This window comes from Muntiacus reevesi, chromosome X (genome assembly GCF_963930625.1).
Source record: "Muntiacus reevesi chromosome X, mMunRee1.1, whole genome shotgun sequence".
NCBI classification, from domain to species: Eukaryota; Metazoa; Chordata; class Mammalia; order Artiodactyla; family Cervidae; genus Muntiacus; species Muntiacus reevesi.
Window position 1 is genome coordinate 54,251,423 of NC_089271.1, and position 23,741 is coordinate 54,275,163.

Genomic DNA, 23,741 nt, shown 5'->3' on the forward strand with positions numbered 1-23,741 from the left:
AAAAGGGATAAAAACAGGAGTCAAATTATTTGTTCTAGTTCTGTGAAAAATACCGTTGGTAGCTTGATAGGGATTGCATTGAATCTATAGATTGCTTTGGGTAGAATAGCCATTTTGACAATATTGATTCTTCCAATCCATGAACACGGTATGTTTCTCCAACTGTTTGTGTCCTCTTTGATTTCTTTCATCAGTGTTTTATAGTTTTCTATGTATAGGTCTTTTGTTTCTTTAGGTAGATATACTCCTAAGTATTTTATTCTTTTTGTTGCAATGGTGAATGGTATTGTTTCCTTAATTTCTCTTTCTGTTTTTTCATTGTTAGTGTATAGGAATGCAAGGGATTTCTGTGTGTTAATTTTATATCCTGCAACTTTACTATATTCATTAATTAGCTCTAGTAATTTTCTGGTAGAGTCTTTAGGATTTTCTAGGTAGAGGATCATGTCATCTGCAAACAGCGAGAGTTTCACTTCTTCTTTTCCTATCTGGATTCCTTTTATGTCTTTTTCTGCTCTGATTGCTGTGGCCAAAACTTCCAACACTATGTTGAATAGTAGTGGTGAGAGTGGGCATCCTTGTCTTGTTCCTGATTTCAGAGGAAATGCTTTCAATTTTTCACCATTGAGGGTGATGCTTGCTGTGGGTTTGTCATATATAGCTTTTATTATGTTGAGGTATGTTCCTTCTATTCCTGCTTTCTGGAGAGTTTTAATCATAAATGAGTGTTGAATTTTGTCAAAGGCTTTCTCTGCATCTATTGAGATAATCATATGTTTTTTATCTTTCAATTTGTTAATGTGGTGTATTACGTTGATCGATTTGCGGATATTAAAGAATCCTTGCATTCCTGGGATAAAGCCCACTTGGTCATGGTGTATGATTTTTTTAATATGTTGTTGGATTCTGTTTGCTAGAATTTTGTTAAGGATTTTTGCATCTATGTTCATCAGTGATATTGGCCTGTAGTTTTCTTTTTTTGTGGCATCTTTGTCTGGTTTTGGAATTAGGGTGATGGTGGCCTCATAGAATGAGTTTGGAAGTTTACCTTCTTCTGCAATTTTCTGGAAGAGTTTGAGTAAGATAGGTGTTAGCTCTTCTCTAAATTTTTGGTAGAATTCAGCTGTGAAGCCATCTGGTCCTGGGCTTTTGTTTGCTGGAAGATTTCTGATTACAGTTTCGATTTCCTTGCTTGTGATGGCTCTGTTAAGATCTTCTATTTCTTCCTGGTTCAGTTTTGGAAAGTTATACTTTTCTAAGAATTTGTCCATTTCATCCAAGTTGTCCATTTTATTGGCATAGAGCTGCTGGTAGTAGTCTCTTATGATCCTTTGGATTTCAGTGTTGTCTGTTGTGATCTCACCCTTTTCATTTCTTATTTTGTTAATTTGGTTCTTCTCTCTTTGTTTCTTAATGAGTCTTGCTAATGGTTTGTCAATTTTGTTTATTTTTTCAAAAAACCAGCTTTTAGCTTTGTTGATTTTTGCTATGGTCTCTTTAGTTTCTTTTGCATTTATTTCTGCCCTAATTTTTAAGATTTCTTTCCTTCTGCTAACCCTGGGGTTCTTCATTTCTTCCTTCTCTAATTGTTTTAGGTGTAGAGTTAGGTTATTTATTTGGCTTTTTTCTTGTTTCTTGATGTGTGCCTGTAATGCTATGAACCTTCCCCTTAGCACTGCTTTTACAGTGTCCCATAGGTTTTGGGTTGTTGTGTTTTCATTTTCATTTATTTCTATACATACTTTGATTTCTTTTTTGATTTCTTCTATGATTTGTTGGTTATTCAGAAGCGTGTTATTTAGCCTCCATATGTTGGAATTTTTAACAATTTTTTTCCTGTAATTGAGATCTAATCTTACTGCACTGTGGTCAGAAAAGATGACTGGAATGATTTCAATTTTTTTGAATTTTCCAAGACCAGATTTATGGCCCAGGATGTGATCTATTCTAGAGAAGGTTCCGTGTGCACTTGAGAAAAAGGTGAAGTTGATTGTTTTGGGGTGAAATGTCCTATAGATATCAATTAGGTCTAGCTGGTCCATTGTATCATTTAAGGTTTGTGTTTCCTTGTTGATTTTCTGTTTAGTTGATCTATCCATGGTTGTGAGTGGGGTATTAAAGTCTCCCACTATTATTGTGTTACTATTAATTTCCTCTTTCATACTCGTTAGTGTTTGCCGTACATATTGCGGTGCTCCTATGTTGGGTGCATATATATTTATAATTGTTATATCTTCTTCTTGGATTGATCCTTTGATCATTATGTAGTGACCTTCTTTGTCTCTTTTCACATCCTTTATTTGAAAGTCTATTTTATCTGATATGAGTATTGCGACTCCTGCTTTCTTTTGGTCTCCGTTTGCGTGAAATATTTTTTTCCAGCCCTTCACTTTGAGTCTGTATGTGTCCCTTGTTTTGAGGTGGGTCTCTTGTAGACAGCATATATAGGGGTCTTGTTTTTGTATCCATTCAGCCAATCTTTGTCTTTTGGTTGGGGCATTCAACCCATTTACATTTAAGGTAATTATTGATAGGTGTGGTCCCGTTGTCATTTACTTTGTTGTTTTGGGTTCACGTTTATACAACCTTTCTGCATTTCCTGTCTAGAGAAGATCCTTTAGCATTTGTTGAAGAGCTGGTTTGGTGGTGCTGAATTCTCTCAGCTTTTGCTTGTCTGTAAAGCTTTTGAATTCTCCTTCATATCTGAATGAGATCCTTGCTGGGTACAGTAATCTAGGTTGTAGGTTATTCTCTTTCATTATTTTCAGTATGTCCTGCCATTCCCTTCTGGCCTGGAGGGTTTCTATTGATAGATCAGCTGTTATCCTTATAGGAATCCCTTTGTGTGTTATTTGTTGTTTCTCCCTTGCTGCTTTTAGTATTTGTTCTTTGTGTTTGATCACTGAAATGTTGTAAAGTGATTGGCCTCCAACTAATAAAATAATATTAAAAAAAAAAAAAAAAAAAAAAACAGGAGTCAAAAAAGAATAGAGCAATCAAGGCAATGAGCAAACCTCTAAGTGAAAATGAATATAAAAAACTACACTAGCAAAAATACAGAATCAAAAACATTGAAAAAATATATGTGAAAAATGCGATATAACTAATGAGTATTGTAAAAATAGGAAAATAAAATGAATTTATTTAAAAGTAAGGTGTTTTAAAAAGAAAAAAGGTTATAAAAATAAAAATTAAATAATAAAGAAAGAACAGTGTTAGAACAGTATGAAAAGGAATAAAAATAAAAATATAGAGAGAATAATAGTAAAGGTAATTTCCTCATAATTCCTCCATTGTCCTCTTCCCACAATGTGCTCCAGACAATCTGCCTACTCAGGAAGACCTCCAACATTTCTAGGAAGGTCTGTGGACCTGCTGTGGGTACTGTGGGGTCAGTGCAAACTCAGATCTTGTCTTACTCCAGCTTGTACTTGCTTCCAACGTGCACAATTGCCCCTCAAGTCCACAGTCTCAGCTAATTGCAGCGATATAATCTGTACCTGTGGCTGCAGGAGCTAATTCGCTTCCTCTTCTTTGGTTACACAGTCCCTAGTGCTCGGCTTGGTTTTGAGTCCACCTCTGTTTGTAGGCTGCCCTCTAGTGTTTGTTCCCCACCCAAACAAGAGGAGGCAAAGGCCGAGGCTTATTAGGGCTCACTTTCTCAGTTGGGCTGGGGAGAGGGGGAGTTTGGAAGCCACGACTGGGATGTACTAAGGAGTGCCTGAAGCTGTGGAGACCTGAAGGATGTTGTTACAGTCTGAGGTAGTTCATGTCTTCTCCCATAGGAATTGGCCTCGAGTTGTATGTTCCTAGGGAAAGCCAAGCTGCTTAAACTTCTAGGAAGGTGTGTGCAGTAATCTGTGCCTGCTCAGAGCTTGGTGGCAACTGCCACCTCTGGGGTTGGGACCGTAGCGGCGGCATTTTGTTGCTGCCTCAGGCCCTCTCCCTGGTTTTGGCAGTGACTTATGTTCCTCTCTCTGGTATCATAAGCTGTAGACATGTCATGTCTGCTGATGCTTCTGCCGACTTTGATGGCCACCCACTGGGCAGCACAGCCACTGTCTGTGAGTACATAGAGTTAGAGTGTCCTGGTGAAAAGAAACTCTTGTCTCTCTGGCAGGTCGAGGCTTTACCCTAGACTCCCTCAGCTGTGTCGTACTAGCCCCCTCAGGGTGTCTTCAGGGCAGTCAACCCCTATCTTCTCTTTGGGGTCTGACCCACTGAACCTGAGCCTCAGTACCCAGTCCCCACTCTCCTTGGTGGGCGCAGGAGTACAGTTCGCTTCTCATCTGGGAAGTGCTGTTCAGCAATGATCTCTCTGGTGAATTCTTTCTGTTTTGCCTTCCGAACACCTGTTGCTGCATTCATCTCTGAGATTCCAAAGCTCCTAACTGACCCCACCTGTGAGGGGGTTTCTGAGTGTGTTGAAAGTTTTCCTCCTTCAGGACTCCCTCCCCAGGGCACAGGTCCCTGTCCTGAAATCCTTTACCTCTTTTTTATCTTTATCTTTTGCCCTACTTTGTTCTAAGGAGATTGGCTTGCCTTTTGGAAGTCTGAGATCTTCTGCCAACATTGAGAAGTTGTTCTGTAGGAGTTGTTCCATATGCAGATAAATTTTTGATATATGAGTGTGGAGAGAGGTGGTCTCCCCATCTTTTTCCTCCATCTTGGAAGTTCTCCCCATTACTTTACTTTTAACCTCTGTGTCTCTATATTTAAAGTGAATTTCTTGTAGACAGTATATAGTTGGGTATTCTTTTTTATTGCCTGTCCTTTTATTGGTATATTTAGACCATTGATATTTAAAATGATTTTTATATAGTCATATTAATATCTACCAGTGCTACTATTTTCAAAACTAGGTCTTTATTTTATTATTGTTTTTTATAATGAATACACTTTTAATAATGTCATCTCCTTACTACACAGATACTAGCTACATTTCCTTGACTTTGCTTGCCCGTAAATTTGAAAACTAAATCTACTCAGGATAGAATAAAACTGACCAGGAGAAAACATCCAAGGAGAAACAGCTAAAAATATCTTAGCCTAACTTAATCCTCATAGGAACATTATGAGCTATTTTCTGACATAGGTGTGTGCAGTGATTTTCCTAATTTCACAACAGAGGAAGCAGAAGGTATCTCAGGTCCCACCGTAAACAATGGCTGAGACTGGAATTTGAACCCAAGTGGTCTGGCTCATTGCCCCTGTTCTTTAACTTATTCACATTAAGCAGTTGGGGTCCTGATAATTTTGAAAGGGTGGCAACTGCATACACCAATATCTTCTGTGATCTGCTTTTGTGACTAGGGAAGAAGACTGTTCCTTGAGTGCTCTCTCTGGCCCCCAATATCTCTTTCATGCTGTTCCTCTGCCTGGACAACTCATCACCCACTCTCCATTGGGCTAACTCCTATTCATCCTGTAAATCTGAACTGACCAGTCACTTGGGGAGACTTATACCCTTCAGTTCAGTTCGGTCTCTCAGTCGTGCCTGACTCTTTGTGATCCCATGGACTGCAGCATACCAGGCTTCTCTGTGTATCACCAACTCCTGGAGCTCACTCAAACTCATGTCCATCAAGTTGGTGATGCCATCGAACCATCTTATCCTCTGTTGTCCCTTTCTCCTCCTGCCTTCAATCTTTCCCAGCATCAGGGTCTTCAATGAGTCAGTTCTTCACATCAGGTGGCCCAAGTATTGGAGCTTCACCTTATACCCTTAAGCAACATTATAGTCCACATGCTTATACCCTTAAGCACATGGACTTATACCCTTAAGCAATATTATAGTCCATGGGCTTCTAGAGCCCACTGAATTCTGCTCATCACACAGGGTACTCATCATAGTTGAAGATTATATGTTGTCTGCCTTGCCAAACTGACTGTGAATTCCCCAAAAGCAGGGTCTATGTCTGCCTTTCTTAGCTGTGCATCATTTATGTGCCTCACCTAAATGCCCCCTGGAAAACTTTCTGTGTTTCTGTAGAAAGTACTCTCTTCCATTTTGCACACAGCTCTTCAAAATTTCTCACCTCTCATCAGACCTTTCCTTTCACTTATCATCTCCAATCATAGCATATAAGCTTGCCTACTAAATCAAGGAAGGAGGGAAAAAATCTAGTAACTTTTTAAAAAACAGTTCCACTGCAATTATAGTTAATATACCAAAAAATTTACCCATTGTGACTCTTTAATTAGGGAACTTACAGGAAGTGTTTACAGTAGTACAAGTATTACCATCCATAATCCAACTCAAAAACATTTTCATTATTGATAAAAATTCCCTCATACTCATTTTAACAGCTTTATTATAATTGTCATATAAGAAGCTGTAAATAAATATACAATTTGATCTTTTGACATATGAATATACCTGTGAAGCAATCACCACAATCAAGGTAGTGAATATATTCATGTCTCTGTCTAACCCCTCTCACTACTCTTTATCTCCATGTAACCATTGATCTAATTTCTATCATATTTATCAGTTTCTATTTCCTAGTTTTATATAAATTGAATGACATGTAATTTCTTTCTGGGTTCTTTCATTCAGATAATTTTGAGATTCATCTATCTTGAATTATTGTGAGTTATTTTCATTGTGGTTGCTTTGAAGATTATAATATGCATTTTAATTAAACCAGTCTGCTACAGATTAATGTAAGTCTAAATGCAGTAATATATAGAAAATTTGCTCCATATAGCAAATTCCTTCCTCTCTCCTTTATGCTGTTATTTCATATATATTTTTATGTTACAAACCCCCAAATACAAAGTATTTAATTTTTCATTAAATAATTTTATATTTTAAAGAAACTAAGAAAAATATATAATTCACATTTTTATATTTGTGTATAAATACTATATATAGTATTTACACATATATTTATTATTTCTGGTGCTTCTCATTGCATATTATGTTTTCAAGCTAATGCCTGATATAATTTCCTTTCAGTGTATAGTACTCCCTTTAGAATTTCATATAGGGCAGGTCTGCTAGCAATAAATCCTCTTAGTTTTTATTAATATTTATCTGGGAATGTCATTATTTCCTTTTATTTTTGAATGATAGTTTCACTAGATATAGAATTTTGGTTGACTTTTTTTTTCCTTTCAGTACTTTGAATATATTTTTCTACTATTTTCTGGCTCCCATGGCTTCTTTATTTTTGTGGTACACATTTGACTTTTTTAAATTTCTATTTTAATTGAAAGATAATTGCTTTACAATGTTGTGTTGGTTTCTGCTGTACAACATGAATCAGCCGTAAGTGTGTGTGTGTGTGTGTGTGTGTGTGTGTGTGTGTGTGTGTGTATGTATATATATATATATATATATATTCCTTCCCTCTTGGACCTCCCTCCCCGCTCCAATTTACCCCTCTAGGTCATCACAGAGTACCAACCTCGGTTCCCTGTGCTTTACAGCAGCTTCCCACTAGCTAGCTATTTTACACATGGTAACATATATATGTCAGTGCTACTTTCTCAATTCATTCTACCCTCTCCTTTCCCTGCTGTGTCCACAAGTCCATTGCCTATATCTGCATCTCCATTCCTTCCCTGCAAACAGGTTCATCAGTAATATTTTTCCAGATTCCTTAAATATGTATTACTTTACAATATTAGTTTTTCTCATTCTACTTACTTCACTCTGTACAGAAGGCTCTAGGTTCATCTGCCTCACTAAAACTGATTCAAATTTGTTCATTTTTATGACCAAGTGATACTCCATTGCCTATATTTACCACATCTTCTTTATCCATTCATTTGTTGATGGACATCTAGGTTGCTTCTGTATCCTGGCTATTGTAAATGTGCTGCTATGAACATTGGGATACATGCTTTTTATTTTGAATTGTAGTTTTCTCAAAGTATATGCCCAGTAGAGGGATTCCTGGGTCATGTGGTAGTTTTATTCCTAGTTTTTTAAAGAATCTCCATACTGTTCTCTGTAATGGCTATATTAATTTATATTGCCACCAACAGTGCAGGAAGGTTCCCTTTTCTCCACATCCTCTCCAAAATTTATCGCTTGTAGATTTTTTTGATGATGGCCATTCTGGCCTGTGTGAGGTGATACCTCATTGTAGTTTTGACTTACATTTATCTAATAATTAGCAATGTTGAGCATCTTTTCATGTGTTCATTGGCCATTTGTATGTCTTCTTCGGAAAAATGTCTGTTTAGATCCTCTGCCAACTTGTTGATTGGGTTAATTGTTTTTCTGATATTGAGCTGTGTGAGGTGCTTATATCTTCTGAAGATTAATCGCTTGTCAGTTGCTTCATTGCAATTACTACCACCGCCGCCTCCCCTGCATTCTGAAGGTTGTCTTTTCGTCTTATTCAGAGTTTCCTTTGCTGTACAAAAGGTTTTAAGTTTAATTAGGTCCCATTTGCTTATTTCTGTTTTTATTTCCATTACTCTAGGAGGTGGGTCAGAGAAGAACCTGCTGTGATTTATGTCAAAGAGTATTCTTTCCTCTAAGAGCTTTATAGTTTCTGACCTTGCATTTAAGTCTTCAATCCATTTTGAGTTTATTTTTATGTATGGTGTCAGGGAGTGTTCTAATTTCATTCTTTTACACATAGCTGTCCAGTTTTCCCAGCACCATTTATTGAAGTGACTGTCTTTTCTCCATTGTGTGTTCTTGCCTCCTTTGTCAAAGGTAAGGTGCCCATAGGTGTACAGATTTATCTCTGGGATTTCTATCTTATTCCATTGATCTGTATTTCTGTTTTTGTGCCAGTACCATACTGCCTTGATGACTGTATTTGTAGTATAGTCTGAAGTCAGGAAGGTTGATTCCTCCAGCTCCATTTTTGTTTCTCAAGATTGCTTTGGCTATCTGGAGTCTTTTGTGTTTATATACAAATTGTTAAATTTTTTATTCTACGTCTGTGAAAAATGCCATTGGTAGTTTGATGGGGATTGCCTTTAATCTGTAGATTGCTTTGGGTAGTATAATAATTTTACAATATTGATTTTTCCAATCCAAGAACATGGTATATCTCTCCATTTTGTATCCTGCAACTTTGCTAAATTCATTGATTAGTTCTACTGATTTTCTGGTGGCACATTTAGGGTTTTTTAAATTTATTTTTTAATTGGATGATAATTGATTTACAATGTTGTATTGGTTTCTGCCATACAATAATGCAAATTAGTCATAATTATATATATGTGTGTGTATATATATATATATATATAGATGTAGATATAGATATAGATATAGATATAGACATAGATACAGATATAGATATCCTCTCCTGCTTGAGCCTCCCTTCCTTCCCCTCCTCTCATCCTACTCTTGTAGGTCATCACTGAGTGCCAGACTAGGCTCACAGTGCTATATAGCAGCTTCCAACTGTATGTCAGTGTTATTTTCTCAATTTGTCCCATCATCTCCTTACCTCGCTGTATGCTCAAGTCCTATCTCTATGGTTTCTGTGTGAGGTCAGCTATTACCATATTGTTATTCTACTGTAAGTGATCAGTCATTTTTCTCCTGTTCCTTTCAAGATTTTCCCTTTTTGTTTTAGCACTTTGACTATGATGTATCTAGTTAAGGATACCTTTTCTCTTTATTGGGCTTCTAAGATCAATATATATTGTTTCTATTACAGTTCAGAAATGTTGGCTATTATTTCCTCAAATATTTTTCCACCTTTTTCTCCCCTCTCCTTCTGGTGTTCCCACTTAATGTATATTTAGGTTGTATACTATGTTGTTTCTCTGAAACTTAATTTTTCTTCATTTTTTATTCTCATCGCTCTTATTTAAAAATTTCTTGTTAAGATATAATTGACATGCAGCATCATGTCAATTAGTTATATTAGTATCAGGTGTATAGCATAATAATTCAATATTTGTATATGTTGTGAGATGATTACAATGCGTAGTTACCATCTGTCAATATACATAGTTACAGATTTTCTTGTGATGAGAAATTTGAAGATCTACTTTCCTAGATCTTAAATCTTAGATGGAACTTTTAAAGATAGAAAGCAGTATTATTAACTACAGTTGCCATGCTATAAATTACATCCCCAAGACTTAATTATTTTATAACTAGACTCCTTCACTCATTTTGCCATCCACCAAGCCCCATTCCTGGTAACTAGCAATCTGTTCTCTGTACCTATGAGCTTTTTTTTGTTTCTAGTTTCTATATATAAGTGAGATCATATGGTATTTGTCTTTCTGTGTCTGGCTTACTTAGCATAATGCCCCAGAGATTCCATTATTTTTATACTTGAATAATATTCTATTATATATGTGTGTGTGTGTGTGTGTGTGTGTGTGTGTGCATGTGTATTCACACATATACACACACACATTTGTGTGTGTGCTAAGTCACTTCAGTCATGTCCAACCCTTTGCAGCCCTATGGACTGTAGTCCACCAGACTTCTGTCCATGGGATTCTCCATGCAAGAATATTGGAGAAGGTTGCCATAACCTCTTCCAGGGTATCTTCCCGAATCAGGGATTGAATCTGCATCACTTATGTTTGCTGCATTTTCATGTGGGTTCTTTACCACTAGCACTACCTGGGAAGCCCATATATACATACACACATACACACACACATCACATTTTATTTATCCATTTATATTTGATGGATATTTTATTTATTTCCATATCTTGGCTATTGTAAATAATGCTGCAATGAATGTGGGGGTGCATGTATCTTTTTGAGTTAGTGTTTTCATTTCCTTCAATAAGACTCAGAAGTCAAATTGCTAGATCATATTCTTTCTACTCTTTAGATTAAGTAGTTCTCTTGATATATAGTCAAGTCCACTGATTCTTTCGTCTTCTGACATCTCAAATCTGCTGTTGTATCCCTTTAGTGAATTTTTAATTTTATGATTGAACTTTTCAACCCCATAATTTATATTTGGTCCTTTTTTTTTTTTTTTTTTTTGGGTCCTTTTTAACAGTTAACCTTTATCTATTGAACTCTCTATTTGTTTGGTCATTGTCATCATATTTTCCATTAGTTATTTTAGTATAGTTTCCTTTAATTCTTTCAACATATACACATATCTTGTTTTATTATGCTTTACTGCATTTCACAAATATTGCTTTTTGTTTTTTTACAAATTTAAAGTTTGTGGCAACCATGTAATGTCATGGTTAGAATTTTTAGCAATAAATTATTTTAAAATTAAGGTATTTATATTGTGTGTTTTTAGACATGATGCTATCACATACTTAATAGATTACAGTATAATGTAAATATAACGTTTATATATACTAGGAAACCAAAAATTTGTGTGACTTGATTTGTTGTGATATTTGTTTTATTGCAGTGCTCTGGCACCAAACCCTATCTCCAATGTATGCCTGTAGTTATAGCTGCTTTGAATGATCTGTCTGCTTAATATAACATCTGGGCCAGCTCACAGTAAGTTGCCTGTTTTTTTCCCCTATATATGTGTCATACTTCCATTTTGGTTGTCTCAAAAGCTTGGGGTGGGGTGAATTTTGCAGAGTTAGGTGGTGCTGAGGAGTAGGAGTAGGAGGAGGTGTCAGCTGGGTCTGAGAGGTGGCCCGGTAATGGCATGCTGAGTGGTCGTCACAGACTCCAGTGCTGAGAGGCCCTTGTTCCCGCTGCCGGGAAGGAGTGTCCGGTGCCAACAAGATGGCAGACAAGAAGCTGAATGTGGACTTCTCATCACCCAACTACTGGAAGAGATCAAGCCCTGAGGCTTTAGAGTGGGAGCACTGACTCCAAGACCCTAGACTACCAGAGAACTCCTATCCTAGGGAGTATCTAATAGTGAGAACTCCCACAAAGGAAACCACTTGAGTACAAGGCGTGGTATCATCCAAACACCAGTAGCACCCTGTGCAGGATGCCTCATCCAAACAACAAATAAGAGACAAATGCAAACCCAGTCATCAGCAGAGAGGATTACCACCTCACTCAGCCCTGTCCATCAGAGGAAATAAAGAAAAACCAAGCACAAATCTCACCCTATATGAAGCTTACACAAACCACTGGACCATCCTTAGGAAGGCAGAAACCAAAGGCAAGAAAGAATTCAGCCTCACAGCCTGGGGAAAGGAGACCTCAAACACAATAAGTTAAAAAAATTAATGAAAAGGCAGAGAAATACTACATAAATGAAGGAACAAACTAGAAACACAGAAGTCCAAATAAATGAAGAGAAAATAGGCAAAGTACCTAAAAAAGAATTCAGAATAATGATAGTAAAGATAATCAAAAAACAGAATGGGGAAAATTCAAGAATCAATTAATAAAGACCTAGAAGAATTAAAGAATAAACATACAGAGACAAACAACACAATTACTGTAATTAAAAATACTCTAGAAGGAATCAATAACAGAATGTATGAAGCAGAAGAATGGATCAGTGAACTGAAAGATAAAATGGTAGAAATAGCTGCTGAAGAGCAGAATAAAGTAAAAAGAATGAAAATAACTAAGGATAGTCTCAGAGATCTCTGGGATAACATTAAACACACCAACATTTGAATTATTGGGGTCCCAGAAGAAGAAGAAAAAATGAAAGTGTATGAGAAGTTTTTTAAAGAGATAATACTTGAAAACTGCACCAGCATGGAAAAGGAAACAGTCAATCAAGTCCAAGAGGCACAAAGAGTCCCATACAGGATAAACCCAAGGAGAAACATGCCAAGATACATACTCATCAAACTAGCAAAGATTAAACACAAAGAAAGAATATTAAAAGCATCAAGGGAAAAGCAACAAGTAACATACAAGGGAAACCCCATAGGTTTAACAGCTTAACTGCTGATCTTTCAGTAAAAACTCTGTAGGCCAGAAGGGAATGGCAGGATATATTTTAATTACTTAAAGGGAAATATGTACAACCAAGATTACTCTACACGGCAAGGGTCTTATTCAAAATTGATGGAGAAATGAAAAGCTTTTCAGACAAGCAAAAGTTAAGAGAATTCAGTACCAGCAAACCAGCTTTACAGCAAATGTTAAAAGGACTTACATAGTCAGAAAATATAAGAGAAGAAAAAGATCTACAAAACAAACCACAAATAATTAAGAAAATGGCAATAGGAACATACATATCAATATTACTTTAAATGTAAAAGGGTTAAATACTCCAACCAAAAGGCACAGACTGGCTGCATGGATGCAAAAACAAGACCCATATATATGCTGTCTACAAGAAATCCACTTCAGACCTCAAGACACATATAGACTGAAACTGAGAGTATGGAAAAATAGATTCCATGCAAATGGAAAGTAAAAGAAAGCTGGAATAGCAATCCTCATGTTGGACAAAGCAGACCTTAAAATAAAGAATGTTACAAGATATAAGGAAGGACACTACATAATGATCAAGGGATCAGTCCAAGAGGAAGACATATCAATTGTAAATATCTATGCACCCAACATAGGAGCACCTCAATACATAAGACAAACACTAACAGACATAAAAGGAGAAATTGAGTAATACAATAATAGTAGGATACTTTAACACCGCACTCACACTAATGGATAAATCATCAAAACAGAAAATTAATAAGGAAACACAAGTCTTAAATGATACATTAGATGAGATGGATCTCATTGATATCTTCAGGATATTCCATCCAAATGCAGAAGAATACACCTTCTTCTCAAGTGCATATGGAGTATTCTCCAGGATAGACCACATCTTGGGTCACAAATGAATCCTCAGCAAATTTAAGAAAATTGAAGTCATATCAAGCATCTTTTCCGACCACAAAACTATGAAACTAGGTATCAATTACAAGAAAAACTGTAAAAATACAAACACATGGAGGTTAAACAATACATTTCTGAATAGTGAACAGCTTACTGAAGAAATCAAAAGGGAAATCAAAAATTTCTAGAAACAAATGACAATGAAAACACAACTCAAAACCTGTGGGATGCAGCTAAAGCAGTTCTAAGAGGGAAGTTTATAGCGATACAATCCTACCTCAAGAAATAAGAAAAACATGGGGTAGACAACATAACTTTACACCTAAAACAATTGGAAAAAGAAGAACAAAACTCCCCGCAAAATTAGCAGAAGGAAAGAAATAAAGATCAGAGCAGAAATAAATGAAAAATAAGTGAAAGAAACAATAGCTAAGATTAATAAAACTAAAAGCTGGTTCTTTGGGAAGATAAACAAAATTGTCCAACCTTTAGCCAGACTCATCTAGGAAAAAAGAGAGGAATAAAATCAATAAAATTAGAAATGAAAAAGGAGAGATTACAACAGACAAAGCAGAAATACAAAGGATCATAAGAGACTATTATGAACAACTATAACACAATAAAATGGATAACCTGGAATAAATGGACAGATTCTTAGAACAGTTCAATCTTCCAAGACTGAAGAAATAGAAGTTATGAACAACCCAAGAACTTAAATAAAAGCTGTGGCCAAAAACCTCCCCAAAAAACAAAAACCCAGGAATAAATGTCTTCACAGGCAAATTCTATCAAACATTTAGAGAAGAGTTAGTGCCTATCCTTCTAAAACTTTCAAAAAATTTCAGAGGAAGGAACACTTCCAAACTCATTCTATGAGGCCACAATCATCCTCATACCAAAACCTGAAAAAGACAACACACAAAAAAGAAAACTACAGGCCAATGTCACTGATGAACATAGATGCAAAAATCCTCAACAAAATTTTAGCAAACAAAAGTCAACAACACGTTAAAAAGCTCATACACCATGATCAAGTTGGGTTTATTCTAGGGATGCAAGGATTCTTCAATATACGCAAGTCAATCAATGTGATACACCATACTAACAAATTAAAAGATGAAAACCTATGCTGATAATCTCAATAGATGCAGAAGAAGCCTTTGACAAAATTCAGCACCCATTTATGATTAAAACTCTTCAAAAAATGGAAGGGCCCTGTCTCAACAGAGTAAAGGGCCATATATGATAAGCCCACAACAAACATTATTCTCAATGGTGAAAACCTGAAAATATTCACCCTATGATCAGGAACAAGACATGGGTGACCACTTTCACCACTATAATTCAACATAGTTTCGGAAGTCATAGCTACAGCAATCAGAGAAGAAAAAGAAATAAAAAGAATCCATATCAGAAAAGAAAAAATAAAGCTCTTAGTGTTTTCAGATGGCATGATACTATCCATAGAAAACCCTAAAGAAGGGCAGTCCTAAGATGGTGGAGGAATAAGACAGGGAGACCACTTTCTCCCCCACAAAGTCATCAAAAGAACATTTGAACGCTGAGAAAATTCCACAAAACAACTTCTGATTGCTGGCAGAGGACATCAGGCACCCAGAAAGGCAACCCATTCTCTCCGAAAGGAGGTAGGACAGAATATAAAAGATAACAAGAGATACAAAAGAGGTAGGGATGGAGATCCCTGGGAAGGGAGTCTTAAAAGAAGAGAAGTTTTCAAATACCAGGAGACCCTCTCACCGGCGGGTCTGTGGGGAGTTTTGGAATCTCAGAGGGCAACATAACCGGGAGTAAAAATAAATAAATAAAACCCACAGATTACATGCCTAATGGCAACTCCCAGGGCTTGCAGCTGCCACCAGCAAGTGGTGTCTGAACAGGGAGGCAGGGGCCGCATTGATTAGGGTAAGGACTGGGCCCAATTGTCCTGAGGGCAATCTGAGGGAACTAACGTGAGATAGCAACCCAAACTGTGGGATAGCCAGAGAGAGAGAAAGAGAGAGAACTATCCCGCGAAAAGCCCTAACCTAAGACACTGCCAGTCCTGTTAAGAGAACAAAGAACTGAACAAATACCAGAGAAGAGCTGGCAGGCTGCAGACCGGCCCATCCCTTGCCAGAGACAGGCAGGCAGGGGGCAGCCAGAGCCAGAAAGGGGCAATCTTGGCCCCAGAGATGCATCCTCTACCAAACTGCAAGCAGGCTCCATTGCTAACCAAGACTTCATGGGATTCAGGACAGTTGACATCTCCCGGGAGGGTCACAGTCAGAGATCAGTTCCCCAGAAGAGACACACGGCACACCTGAGAACGTGCACCCACTGCACACCCAGCAAACTGAGCAGCTGGGACGGGGGAGGCAATAGGATGCACGGCTCACCTGGGGGAGCCTGAGCTCTCCAAGCACCTGGTGGCCTGAGCTGCTTGGACCTGGGAAGGGTGCAAAATGCACGCCCAACCGAGTCTGCGCTTTTGGGGAGTACCCAAGAACCTGAACCTGAGGGACATAAACCTGGCAAGTGCACGCAACCCAAGGCCCACCTTTGACAGTTCCCTGCAGAGCAACCTAGAACCTGAGAAGTGTAGACCATGAAAGCACACACGCCAAGAGTGGAGGCAAACCCAGTGCGGCCGAGACAATGTGAGCACTCCTCACACACACCAGTGATATTTGTTTGCCGCGATCCTCCCTACCCACAGCACAACTGAACAAGTGAGCCTAAATAAGTGAACACGTTTGCCCCCTTGTGTCAGGATGGATATTAGACACTGAAGAGACTTGCAAACAGAAGAAGCTAAAATAAACAGATGGAACCACTTTGAAAGTGACAGGTACAATAGATTAAAACCCTGTAGTTAGCACAGACTACATTGGAAGGGGCCTGTAGATCTTGAAAAGTATAAGCCGGATCACGGAACTATCTGAAACTGAACTGACCCCACATTGTCCACAACAGCTCCAGAGATTTTCATAGATATATTTTTGCTATTATCATTTTTAAATTAATTTTTTAAGTTCTTTATTACTCCTTTAATTTTCATTTTTATAACCTACTATTACCTTGCAAAAAAAGATGCTATTTTTAAAGCAAACTTCATATATGTGTGTGTGTGTGTGTGTGTGTGTGTGTGTATTTTATAATTCTTGTGACTTTGTTTTATTTAATATTGTATTTTTGAGAGTCTAACCTCTACTCTAGATTTTTAATCTTTGCTTTTTGGTATTAGTTATCAATTGTGTACCTTTAAGAACCCAATCTTCAGTACCCATTTTTACTTGGGAGTGTGATTACTGGCTTGATTGCTCTCTTCCCCTTTTGACTCTCCCTTTTCTCCACCAGGTTGTGTCTATCTCTTCCCTCCCGCTTTTCTACCCAACTCTGTGAATCTCTTTGTGTGTACCAGACTGTGGAGAACACTTAGGGAATTGATTACTGGCTGGATATGTACCTATCCTTTTGATTCCCACTTTTCTCCTCCTGGTCACCTCTGTCTCCTTCCTCCTGCTTCGATGCTTGGTGTAACTCCGTGAACATCTCTGAGGGGTCCAGACTGTGAAGAGCACATAGGGAATTGACTACTGGCTAGCTTACTCTCTCCCCTTTTGATTCCCCCTGTTATCCTCCTGGTCACCTCTATCTCCCTTCTCCCTCCTCTCTTCTCTATGTAACTCTGGAGCCTCTCTGGGTGTCCCTCACTGTGGAGAAGCTTTTCATCATTAACCTAGATGTTTTATCATCAGTGCTGTATAGATGGAGAAGTCTTAAGGCTACTGTAAGAATAAGACTGAAAACCAGAGGCAGGAGGCTTAAGTCCAAAATCTGAGAACACCAGAGAACTCTTGACGCCAGGGAACATTAATTGATAAGAGCTCATCCAAAAGCCACCATACCTACACAGAAACGAAGCACCACCCAAGAGCCAACAAGTTCCAGAGCAAGACATACCACGCAAACTCTCCAGCAACGCAGGAGCATAGCCCTGAGCTTCAATATACAGGCTGCCCAAAGTCACACCAAACCGATAGACATCTCAGAACTCACTACTGGACAATTCATTGCACTCCAGAGAGAAGAAATCCAGCTCCACCCACCAGAACACCGACACAAACTTCCCTAACCAGGAAACCCTGACAAGCCGCCCATCCAACCCCACCCACAGCAAGGAACTTCCACAATAAAGAGGAGCCACAAACTGCCAGAATATAGAAAGGCAACCCCAAACACAGCAATCTAAACAAGATGAAAAGGCAGAGAAATACTCAACAGGTAAAGGAACAAGATAAATGCCCATCAAACCAAAGAGGAAGCGATAGGGAGTCTACCTGAAAAAGAATTCATAATAATGATAGTGAAAATGATCCAAAATCTTCAAAACAAAATGGAGTTACAGATGAATAGCCTGGAGAAAAGGATTGAGAAGATGCAAGAAATGTTTAACAAGGACCTAGAAGAAATAAAAAAGAGTCAATATATAATGAATATTGTATTAAATGAGATTAAAAACACTTTGGAGGGAACCAACAGTAGAATAACGGAGGCAGAAGATAGGATAAGTGAGGTAGAAGATAGAATGGTAGAAATAAATGAAGCAGAGAGGACAAAAGAAAAAAGAATTAAAAGAAATGAAGACAACTTCAGAGACCTTGGGACAGTGTTAAATGCCCCAACATATGAATCAAAGGAGTCCCAGAAGAAGAAGACAAAAAGAAAGGCCATGAGAAAATACCTGAGGAGATAATAGTTGAAAATTTCTCTAAAATGGGGAAGGAAATAGTCACCCAAATCCAAGAAACCCAGAGAATCCCAGACAGGATAAACCCAAGGTGAAACACTCCAAGACACATATTAATCAAATTAATGAAGATCAAACACAAAGAACAAATATTAAAGGCAGCAAGGGAAAAACAACAAAGACACAAGGGGATTCCCATAAGGATAACAGCTGATCTTTCAATAGAAACTCTTCAGGCCAGAAGGGAATGGCTGGACATACTTAAAGTGATGAAAGAGAAAAACCTACAACCCAGATTACTGTACCCAGCAAGGATCTCATTCAAATATGAAGGACAAATCAAAAGCTTTACAGACAAGCAAAAGCTGAGAGAATTCAGCACCACCAAACTAGCTCTCCAACAAATGCTAAAGGATCTTTTCTAGACAGGAAACACAGAAAGGGTGTATAAACTCGAACACAAAACAACAAACTAAATGGCAATAGGATCATACTTATCAGTGACTACCTTAAATGTAAATGGGTTGAATGCCCCAACCAAAAGACAAAGACTGGCTGAATAGATACAAAATGGATATAGACCCCTATATATGTTTTCTACAAGAGATCCACCTTAAAACAAGGGACACCTACAACTGAAAGTGAAGGGCTAGAAAAAGTTATTCCATGCAAATGGAGACCAAAAGAAAGCAGGAGTAGCAATACTCATACCAGATAAAATAGACTTTAAAATAAAGGCTGTGAAAAGAGAAAAGAAGAACCCTACCTAATGATCAAAGGATCAATCCAAGAAGAAGATATAACAATCATAAATATATATGTACCCAACATAGGAGCACTGCAATATGTAAGGCAAATGCTAACAAATATGCAAGGGGAAATTAAAAGTAGTACAATAGTAGTGGGAGACTTTAATACCCCAATCACACCTATGGATAGATCAACTTAACAAAAAATTAACAAGGAAACACAAACTTTAAATGATGCAATGGCCCAGTTAGAGCTAATTGATATCTATAGGACATTTCACCACAAAACAATGAATTTCATCTTTTCTCAAATGCACATGGAACCTTCTCCAGGATAGATCACATCCTGGGCCATATATCTAGCCTTGGTAAATTCAAAAAATTGAAACCATTCCAAGCATCTTCTCTGATCACAATGCAGTAAGATGAGATGAAAAATAGAAACATATGGAGGCTAAACAACACACTTCTGAAGAACCAGCAAATCACAGAAGAAATCAAAAAAGGAATCAAAATATGCCTACAAACGAATGAAAATGAAAACAAAACAACACAAAACCTATGGGATTCAGTAAAAGCAGTGCTAAGGGGAACATTCATAACAATACAAGCCTACCTCAAGAAACAGGAGAGAAATCAAATAAATAACCTAACTCTACACCTAAAGCAACTAGAAATGGAGGAAATGAAGAACCCCAGGGTTAGTAGAAGGAAAGAAATCACAAAAATTAGGGTAGAAATAAATGCAAAAGAAACAAAAGAGATCATAGCAAAAATCAACAAAGCTAAAAGCTGGTTCTTCGAGAGGGTAAATAAAATAGACAAACCATTAGCCAGACTCATCAAGAAACAAAGGGAGAAGAACCAAATCAACAAAATTAGAAATGAAAATGTAGAAGTCACAACAGACAACTCAGAAATACAAAGGATCATAAGAGACTACTATCAGCAGCTGTATGCTAATAAAACAGACAATTTGGAAGAAATGGACAAATTCTTAGAAAACTATAACTTTCCAAACTGAATCAGGAAGAAATAGAAATTCTTAGCAGACCCATCACAAGCACAGAAATCAAAACTGTAATCAGAAATCTTCCAGCAAAGAAAAACCCAGGACCTGATCGCTTCACAGCTGAATTCTACCAAAAATTTAAAGTAGAGCTAACACCTGTCCTACTGAAACTCTTCCAGAAAGTTGCAGAGGATGGTAAACTTCCAAACTCATTCTGTGAGACCACCAAAACCCTAATACCAAAACCAGACAAAGATGTCACACAAAAAAAGAAAACTATAGAGATGAACTGATATCACTGATGAACATAGATGCAAAAATCCTTAACAAAAGTCTAGCAAAGAGAATCCAACAACATATTAAAAAGATCATATATCATGACCATAAAGTGGACTTTACCCCAGGGATCCAAGGATTCTTCAATATCCACACATCAATCAATGTAAAACACCACATTAACAAACAAAAAGAAAAACCATATGATTATCTCAATACATGAAGAGAAAGCCTTTGACAAAATTCAACATCCATTTATGATAAAAACCTCCAGAAAACAAGAATAGAAGGAACATAACTCAACATAATAAAAGTTATATATGACAAACCCACAGAAAACATTATCCTCAATGGTGAAAAATTGCAAGCATTTCCCCTAAAGTCAGGAACAAGACAAGGGTGCCCACTCTCACCACTACTATTCAACATAGTTCTGGAAGTTTTGACCACAGCAATCAGAGAAGAAAAAGAAATAAAAGGAATCCAGATTGGAAAAGAAGAAGTAAAACTCTCACTATTTGCAGACGACATGATCCTTTATATAGAAAACCCTAAAGACTCCACCAGAAAGTTACTAGAGCTAATCAATGAATATAATAAGGTTGCAGGATATAAAATTAACACACAAAAATCCCTTGCATTCCTATACACTAGCAATGAGAAAACAGAGAAAATAAGGAAACGATTCTATTCACTGTTGCAATGAAAAGAATAAAATACTTAGGAATATATCTACCGAAAGAAACAGAAGACCTATATATAGAAAACTGTAAAACACTGATGAAAGAAATCAAAGAGGACACAAATTGATGGAGAAATATACCATGTTCATGGATTGGAAAAATCAATACAGTGAAAATGAGCATACTACCCAAAGCAATCTATAGATTCAATGCAATCCCTATCAAACTACCAAGGGTATTTTTTACAGAACTAGAACAAATAATTTCACAATATTTATGGAAGTACAAAAAACCCCAAAAAGTCATAGCAATCTTGAGAAAGAAGGATGGAACTTGAGAAATCAACCTGCCTTACTTCAGGCTATACTACAAAGCTACAGTCATTAAGAGAGTATGGTACTGGCACAAAGACAGAAATATAGATCAATGGAACAAGAGAGGAAGCCCAGAGATAAACCCACACACCTATGGACACCTTATCTTTGATGAAGGAGGCAAGAATATACAGTGAAAAAAAGACAATCTCTTTAATAAGTGGTTCCTGGAAAACTGGCCAACCACTTGTAAAAGAATGAAACTAGAACACTTTCTAACACCACACACAAAAATAAACTCAAAATGGATTAAAGATCTAAATGTAAGACCAGAAAATATAAAACTCCTAGAGGAGAACATAGGCAAAACACTCTCCAACATAAATCACAGCAGGATCCTCTATGACCCACATCCCAGAGTAATGGAAATCAAAACAAAAATGAAGAAATGGGACCTAATTAAACTTAAAAGTTTTTACACAACGATGGAAACTGTAAGCAAGGTGAAAAGACAGCTTTCAGAATGGGAGAAAATAATAGCAAACGAAGCAACTGACAAAGAATTGACCTCAAAAATAATCAAGCAACCCCTGCAGCTCAATTCCAGAGAAATAAACGACCCAATCAAAAAATGGGCCAAAGAATTAAACAAACATTTCTCCAAAGAGCACATACAGATGGCTAAAAAACACATGAAAAGATACTCAACATCACTCATTATCAGAGAAATGCAAATCAAAACCACAATGAGTTACCATCTCACGCCAGTCAGAATGGCTGGTATCCTAAAGTCTACAAACAATAAATGCTGGAGAGGTTGCAGAGGAAATGGAACCCTCTTACACTGTTGGTGGGAATTCACGCTAGCACAGCCACTATGGAGAACAGTGTGGAGATTCCTTAAAAAACTGGAAATAGAACTGCCATATGACCCAGCAATCCCACTGCTGGGCATACACACCAAGGAAACAAGATTTGAAAGAGTCTCGTTTACCTGAATGTTCATCGCAACACTGTTTATAATACCCAGGACATGGAAGCAACCTAGATGTCCATCAGCAAACGAATGGATAAGAAAGCTGTGGTACATATACACAATGGAATATTACTCAGCCATTAAAAAATACATTTGAATCAGTTCTAATGAGGTGATGAACATGGATCCTATTATACAGAGTGAAGTAAGCCAGAAAGAAAAACACCAATAGAGTATACTAACACATATATATGGAATTTAGAAAGATGGTAATGATAACCCTATATGTGAGACAACAAAAGAGACACAGATGTATAGAACAGTCTTTTGGACTCTGTGGGAGAAGGTGATGGTGGGAGGATTTGAGAGAATAACTTTGAAACATGTATATTTTCATATGTGTAACAGAGCACCAGTCCAGGTTTGATGCACGAGACAGGGTGCTCAGGGTTGATGCACTGGCGTGGGATGGGGAGGAAGGTGGAAGGGGAGTTCAGGATGGGGCACACATGCACAGCCATGGCTGATTCATGTCAGTGTATGGCAAAACTACTACAATATTGTAAAGTAATTAGCCTCCAGTTAAAGTAAAGTAATTAAAAATTATATATTAGCTCAAAACCATAAAATAAAAGAAAACCCTAAAGACAGTATCAGAAATTTACTAGAGCTAATCAGTGAGTTTAGCAAAGTTGCAGGATACAAAATCAATACACAGAGATCACTTGGATTCATGTATACTCACAGTGGAGAATCAGAGAAATTAAGGAATCAGTCCCATTCACCATGGCAACAAAAAGAAGAAAATATCTTGGAATAAACTTACCTAAGGAGACAAAAGAGCTGTATACAGAAAAATATAAGAAAGAAATCAAAGATGACATAAACATTGGAGAGATATTCCATGTTCCTGGGTCGGAAGAATCAATATTCTGAAGATGACTATACTACCAAACACAATCTACAGATTCAATGTGATCCCTTTCAAATTATGAATGGCATTTTTTACAGATGTAGAACAAAGAATTTCACAATTCATATGGAAACAGAAAAGACTCCAAATAGCCAAAGCAGTCTTGAGAAAGAAGAATGGAGCTGAAGAGATTAACTTCAGGAATTTGCTGACTTCACATTATACTACAAAGCTACAGTCATCAAGACAGTATGGTACTGTACAGAAACAGAAATATAGACCAGTGGAACAAGATAGAAAGCCCAGAAATAAACCCATGCACCTATGGGTACCTTATTTTTGACAAAGGAGGCAAGAATATGCAATGGGGCAAAGA